Source organism: Varanus komodoensis, unplaced genomic scaffold, assembly GCF_004798865.1.
Source record: "Varanus komodoensis strain SLA01 unplaced genomic scaffold, ASM479886v1 scaffold14_1, whole genome shotgun sequence".
Taxonomy (NCBI): domain Eukaryota; kingdom Metazoa; phylum Chordata; class Lepidosauria; order Squamata; family Varanidae; genus Varanus; species Varanus komodoensis.
In genome coordinates, this window is record NW_025335438.1 from 16,979,942 (window position 1) to 16,987,567 (window position 7,626).

A 7,626-nucleotide genomic window follows, 5' to 3' on the forward strand; every position below is an offset into this window, starting at 1 on the left:
AAGCAACAGAAGGCATTGCTTTGGCTCCAGAGTATCCTGTTCCATTCCCATTGCTGAGAAACTCAAGGGATGTTATGATCATGAGTACAAAACAGTGAGCAGGAGAAATCTGCTCAGCTACACTAAAACAGTAGTAAGAAGAAGCAGCAGAAGAGCTTCAGAGTCACACCAAAAACCTGCCTTTGGAACAGAATTCACTGCTTTACATATTTCATTAATAGTATTAATGCTAACAACAACAACATAAATAAATGCCTCCCTTTGAAGACAGTTTTTCTTTCAGAAAAAAAATAGATTGCGACCAGTTACATTAAGACCATGAGTATAAAGTGGCTAGGGAATTGATACAGAAAAAGAAGAGTTTCTATTTAAGCTCATGTTCTCCTGCTTCATTAATAAATTGCATTGTACAGAAAATTAAGTGACCTTAAGAGCACAAGTGGAAAAGACTGTGTTTGAGAGGTAGAGGTAATCAACAAAGGTACACAAAAGACTAATAGAGATCATGAGATTTTCAGGCACACAGAAATACAGCCTTTGGAACTCAGCAGTTAGTCCTGAAAACATTTAAACTCCATTGCTTTGCTGATACTGCTTCTCATTCTTATTCATACCCATTAATAGTGATCAGAAACATGGAAGTGTGGATGGAAATTTTAGCAATATGCTAAACCTTGTAGGTAACATTAAGCAGTACAAAACCAGAACACTTTGGAAAAACTTGGTGGTCACAGGTATACCATCTATCCTTCCCAACTGGATTTGTGCTTGGAAACCATGGGAAAGTTCTACAGAAGCAGAATTTGTGACATTATACAACACCACCACTGATCATAGACCAAGCCTATAAGGGGTCAGTCTTGGCTCACCATTTTCTGGTCTTGGTCATCTTGAGTCAATATGAAATAGCCTTAACTCTGGTGTGAAACCAGTGGGTTTGTTTGCTTTTTCATTGAACAGATTTCATCTCTATTGAAATCTGTTGCCTGAAATTGCACACAGTATTCCAAGTGTGGTTACATCAGAAGGGCAGTATGGTATTGGCAGATTCTCCAGCCTTTTCAGATTATGCCCCATGTAGAATTAGGACTTCTCACAGCAGCAGCATACAGGGCTAACATTTTCTCTTAGCCATATACTGCTATCCCAGATTCTATTAGGGTATAAATTAATGTGTCTGAATGTTTGTTGAGGGGTGGGGGATTGCCCCACCATAACTTTCTATTGTCCTTTCTATTGTTCCAATCATGACCTCCTCCTGCTTTGGCCATTCCTAGCTCTCCATGTAGAATGCAGAAAGAAGAATACAACATAGCATACACATTTGTTGACTGAATTTATTTACCTTACCTCTTTGTAAAAAGGAAGCATTGATCACAAGATAATTATCCTCAGCTCAGAGCAGTGGAAGTTTCAGGAAACAGAAAAGAAACAGCTCTTTCCTTCTTGTTCCTTGACAGCCACAATAAGCCAGTTGGAAGATTTGCAAACCTTTTTGGCTTATCAACAACCAAATATTCCCATGGAGGCATGTTTCATCATAGAATGCCTGAAATAAAACATTTCTTGAACAGTTGTGCTCAGTACTACAATATTGCCAATTCCTTTCCCAGTGATTCAGATACCAACTGATAATTTGTATTGGTATCGGCACGACTCATCTCACTTCCGAAATAATACCTATAAGAATGTAAAGATGAACTCCCCACAGTTGTCATGAGAAGGATTTCCCCTCTTGTCCATTTTCTCTCTCCAGAATATTTTGATGAAACCTTGGAAAGAAACACAGCCCTCAGTTAGAGGTTTACAGGTCACAAAACAACAGAAACCAAAGAAGCATTGATCTTAAGATGTGGGGGAAGCTTCTGCTTATGCAAAGAAATGAATCCTAACTGAAACCTCCCCTCCTTCCCCCACCACTTCAGAAAGAATCTGACTTCACCCTCAGGGTGACTCCTGCCACTTGAGAACTAGGCAGCAGGAACATCGGGAACACTTTAGCTGGGCCTCCTGTTTGCCTCTTGGCACCTCACAGGGCAAGGAGCTCCCTCTCAATCTCCTCCCTCACCCACTTCAGAAATCTCTTCCTCCTTTTCCAGTGTGGGCTGGTTCTCATGCCCCGACAGAGTGTCTTCATTTGGTGACCTGGACATTGCAGAAGTCACCTGCCCACCTCTGCTCCTCTGCCTTCTCTTCTGAGCATGAGGAATCTCTCAGGAGGCTGTAACCTGAGACACTGGCTGCCCTCTCTCCCTCTAGCATCATGGCAAGACCCAGATGCCTTTGGTCCAGCAATATCAGCCCCAGAGTGCTGTTCCCACACACAGGTCCTGCACCAGTCTTTTCTTTCATTCCGAGACAATAGCATGTGCTCCAGCACCCAAGCGGTAGGGAGAAGTGGGGTACCTTACTGGAATCCAGCAGAGATCAGTTGTAGCTATAATCTCATTGAAGTGTGGAAAAACACTGAAGCTAGACTAGATGATGCTTCAGGCGATCTCCAGCCACAGGTGTACCATTGCCAACCCTTGTTAGGTGTGCAAGAGCCCAAGAAGCACTATGCAAAGCAAACAGGCCCTTCTCAAAATCAGAGGAAGGACACTTCTGCACTTGAACTCCACCTCTCTTTTGAGGGCACAGTCAGGTTCATGCATCCCTATGTGCAGTGTTCTCTTGAGTTACATAATTCTCAAGGGTCTTGGTGTATAGCAGGAGAGAGGAAAGCAGTACACCAACTGGAAATGTGATCCCAGTGATAGTAGGAGCCAGTAGCCAGGGACCCAAACGTTTTGTGAATTGTCTAGGTCACACACATACACAAAGATACCATACAGCTGTTTAATGCAGCTAATGGGCAAGAATAATTAATTCACCAGGTGTGTTGTCTGTCGGATATGATCTTATAACAGAAATGGAGCTTGGTGAGAGAATCTCTAATCTTTCGATGAAAAAGTCCAGGAAAACAGCTCTTGTTTTCATGTATTGTAAATCAAATGGTTTGGTCAGAGCCTATCTGTTGACTGTTGCGTGTGCTTCTGGTAATGAGTTCCTGGCTTCCAGGGAAGAAGTGCATTTCTTCAAAGCAAGGTTGCTGACCTGGACAAGCTAAGAAGAAGGAGAGGCTGGTTGACCACTCATTTATGGTCCAGGGAATTCAGGCTTCATTTCAAACTTTTGGCCTGTATCCTGGACATTCCTTTGGAAACACCTACCTGACTTAAACTCTGGGTTTACAAACCTGATGGCCTTGACATTTGGACAAATTGACTTTTTTTAGGAAGGGTAGTATGAGGACCGGGCATTTGGGGGCACAGAGCAGGACTGCTTCTTTGCCACTGCTATTCTGTGCACCAGCCCTCCTTCACTGGCACAATGGAGGCTGTATTACACGAACACCAGGTCCTCAGTGATATGCCAGTGCTGTAGCTATCCTGAGTCTCAAAGAAACCCTCTGCAGACTTGACTGCCTTCTCCAGCTCTTGTTCTAAAATGTAAGTGTCCAGTGGCACCCCTCAGAAAAAGGTGATGGGAATCCAGATGAGTCTGCTACTTTTCTGGCACTCTGCCAATTGTACATGTAGCTCTGATCAGAAGAATTTTCCAGCTGGTTGGGTAAAAGTGGCTTTCGTGATCAGCTTGTTTACTGGTCCAGCAGCCAAAGGGGCCATGTCCTGCCTCCTCCAAAGTATTTTCCTCCCGTGCTTATTTTACTTCTGTTTTTATTCTACTATTGTTATTTTTATTTATTAATTTTCCTTTGTGACCATGATTACTGAATGGAATAGATAGCGCTTTTCAACTACCTGAAAGGCTGTCACACAGAAGACGGCCTGGATCCCTACCAGAGTGCAGCACATGAAATAATGAGCTTATGTTATCAAAACCCAGATCCTTATATGTCCCTTCCAGCTCTGCTCTTTTATGATTCTGTAGGACAATGTCCACATCCTAGACATTCTAACAGATTCAATCAAAACTTTGCTTGTGTGTGTTAAGCTCATTAGTCATGCCAACAGAATAAAACTATCTTAAATGGAAGTTGTTGTTCAATCACAAAATTGTGTCTGACTCTTTGCGATCCCATGGACAGCATTCCTCCAGGTTCTCCTGTCCTCCATCATCCTCTGGAGTGCACCTAAAACCACACCTTCCTCCTCAGTGATCTCATCCAGCCACCTCAAACTCTGCCATCTCATAAAGATTATGAGATATCAATCTTTAGTATACAGAGGGCTCTTGTGACAGCTTGATCCCTGGCACAGAAACAAAAGCTGGTTTGACAACAAGTGTAGATTGCTCAAGCATAAGAGCAGGCAGGTTTATCCTGCGTATTGAGAGAAGGGAAGCACATGTTTACCAGAGATATAAAGTGAAAGGAGAGTATAAGGTTCTGATTAATCAAAAGGAGAGAGAGAGAGAGAGAGAGAGAGAGAGAGAGAGAGAGAGAGAGAGAGAAATGAAATTTATTAATATGTTTTATACAAAAGGACAGTATGTTATTTGGCAACTTGTAATGGGATCCTTGTCAGAGCTGCAAGAATATCCTGCTTGTTGTATATCTAACTAAAAGAAGGATAAACTTTTTTCTGCAATACTTCATGATTCTAAGACTCTTTCCTTGCACAGGTCTTGTCTGACCTCTGAGGTTCCAGAATGGCAGTCCAGTGAATTTCTTCCTAGTGAGATTATAGATTTGATTGACAGACTTATTCCTGGCAAAGCTCCTGGCCCAGACTCTGTTCCACCAGACACTGACCCAAATTGAATCCAGACTGGTGGATTCTTCCATTGCCGGCCTTCTTTGTTTATATCAATAACCCTGGAAGGATGCCAGATATCTGGGCTAAACCAAGCAGATTTTCCATTGTCAAAAAATGGTGAGAGAACTATTCCTGCCCTAAGAGATTTATTTTGGTTATTGAGAAACTTCCTGCAAGGTATTTAAGTTTTATAATAGGCATTGCCTTTTCGGATGGAGGCATGAGCAGCAGCATTTATCTGGGACTCCTGAAGATTTATTTGGGACTCCTCTCCTTTTCTTTTGACCTGGATGTTCTTTCGGCATCTTAGAAGGTACCAAAACAAAATGAAAGCACTGTCTATTTGAAGTTCTCTTCTATAAAGAATTGCCTTTTAAGGGCAGTTTGTCTGAACTGAATTGTAGAATAGGTGAGGAACAGATTGGGCTTAAAGCTTAGACTTAGCTTCAGCCTTAGACTACTGCTGAGTGTGGGGTCATTTGGCAGAGAAGCATACTTCAGTTTCTGGTGGGAAACTATTTACTGCCTTTACAGACCTTAAATTGACTTTTGATCAGGTCCTGGGGAAACCCTTAGGGTCGAAACTACATAAAATGGACAAGCACCTACCATTCCTTATTAGAAGTTTGTCCAAGCAGACTTCTAGTTGCATCAGATGTGGTCTGCAGGGACAAGCTTCTAACTCAATCCCTTTTACAAGGGGAGTCAGACAGAGTTGCTTTTGGCCCCTTCCCTTTTAATCTGTTTCTAAATGGTTTAGCTTTCCATTTTTGTAACCTAGATTCTCATGCTCCCAGACTGTGCAACACTAGGATTTCTATACTTTTGTATGCTGGTGATGCTGAACTGCTGTCACTTTCCTGAGCTGGGTTAAATCATTTACTAGCTGCATTTGCTGCAATCTATTGCTCTGAAAATAGCCTGACTGTTAACTATAATGTCCAAAGTCCTAGCATTCTCTAAAGCTAGAATCATTTTGAATGCACTTTAAATGGCGATACAATTAAGCAAGTTTTGCATATACAATATCCAGGAGTTCAAATGTACCGGGCTGTGGTCTGTGCAGAGTAGCGGGCTCTGGTCCGAACAGCATAGACAGGCAGTTGAATCAGCAAATTCAGCCAGCAGGAGATCTGGCAGAAAGAATCAGGAGATTCTTCTATACCCCAGGTGGCCCTTGTATTGCTTCTGCAATATAAATTTTCAAAGCCAAGGCCTTGGCCCTCCTTTGTTATGGCATCCCCATTTGGGATTTTGTTCCCAAATGGAAAAAAACATTTCGCCTATTTTTCTTAGGAAGCTCTGCCCCCCTCCCCCTGGTCTGTGTGCAGAATGCAGCCACCTATGTGGAAGTGGAGGTTTGATCTGTGGAGTGCAAGGCATGGACTGGAGCCTTTAAATGGTGGCTATGTTGGCATTTTCCAGCAGCTCCTGGTAGCTGCCCTTCTCTACTGTGTACAGATAATTATGTTACCCACTGGAAGTGAGAGATGGAGAAGCTCTATAGGATAGGCTAAAATGCTGGAATTATTGCAGCCCCATGTCTGTACACATTAGTTATTCCGAAGTATAGAAGAATATATATTCTTGCCCTCTTTAATGTGCTACCATCAACATTATTAAAATGGATAGTTTAGCATGATTCCAGTCAATGAACAGGTATGTTTTCATGGTGCTGCAGCAGCAGAAACAGTAGAATACATTCTCTTATATTGCAGCTATTATAGGGAATTCATAGAATTATAGGGAATTCCCTGTAATTAATGGAATTGATTATACCATTAATAATAGACCTTTATTGTAATAATTATTCCACTTTGGTATTAATTTGTTTAAGAAATGTATTCTCTTATGCTAATGAAATCATTGCCAAATTTTTATGAGTGCTATGCAAATTATGAAAAATCTTCTTGTGTGAAGATATTGTAAAAACTGTACTTGTGTTGACTGTGATTGCTATTTTTATTTGTTTATCAATTTTCCTGACCTGTGACCATGATGTATGAATGGAATGGAATGTAGGTCTGCTTCCAGTAAAGGAAGGGTCACAGCCAAAGGAACACAGGCAGATACCCAATATACGTAGAGAATTGTTGCTTGTCAACATTTAGAAAATCTCCTCCCAGATATAAAGCTTATTTTTACATTGTGTGCATTATTTTTATTTTTTATTTATTTATTTATTTATATCCTGCCTTTTTCCTACAAAGGGCTCAAGGCAGCTTATATCATTCTCCTCCTCCATCTTATCCCCACAACAACAACCCTGTGAGGTAGGTTGGGCTGAGAGGCTGTGACTGGCCCAAAGTCACCCAGTTGGCTCCATGGCTGAGCAGGGACTAGAACCCAGGTCGCCTGAGTCCCAGTCCCATGCTCTTTACCATGGCACCACATTGGCTCTCATTATTAGAAATGAGATACTTATATTTGGAATAGTCTACCTGTTATATTGCTGGACATGAAAGGTAGTATGAGAGCACAGCATGGGCGAAGTTTTAAATGTGATGTATTTAGTTATCAAAATGAATCATCATTATTAATCAGTAATGCAACAATTAAGCATGTTTCCAAGATGCTAGCTCAACCAGCAAAATCCTACCTAATTAGGAAAGGAAAAGCAACAACTTTTATTGAAAGCTGTGGGAATGTGGAAACATTCAAAGCACAGGACAGATAAAATAGACCCAATGTATATAAACTGATTTGTGCAGTTTCATGGTGGGCTTGTTGCTGGTAAAAGTTATACACTTATATGCATTTTAAAAGTAAACATTAATAATCAAAGGACTATAAGGGTTAGAACTTAGCCTCTTCCCTGGGATTTCTGTAAACACTAATCTTTTAAATACTATTTCCTTTTCTTAGC

General features: G+C 41.3%; 1 protein-coding gene across 1 annotated transcript in view; it reads left to right on the forward strand.

The window, feature by feature from the left end:
* LOC123020522 (transmembrane protein 68-like) overlaps window positions 1-7,626 on the forward strand; it is a 16,187-nt gene that overhangs the window by 1,712 nt on the left and 6,849 nt on the right. The gene's annotated exons all lie outside the window — the stretch shown is intronic.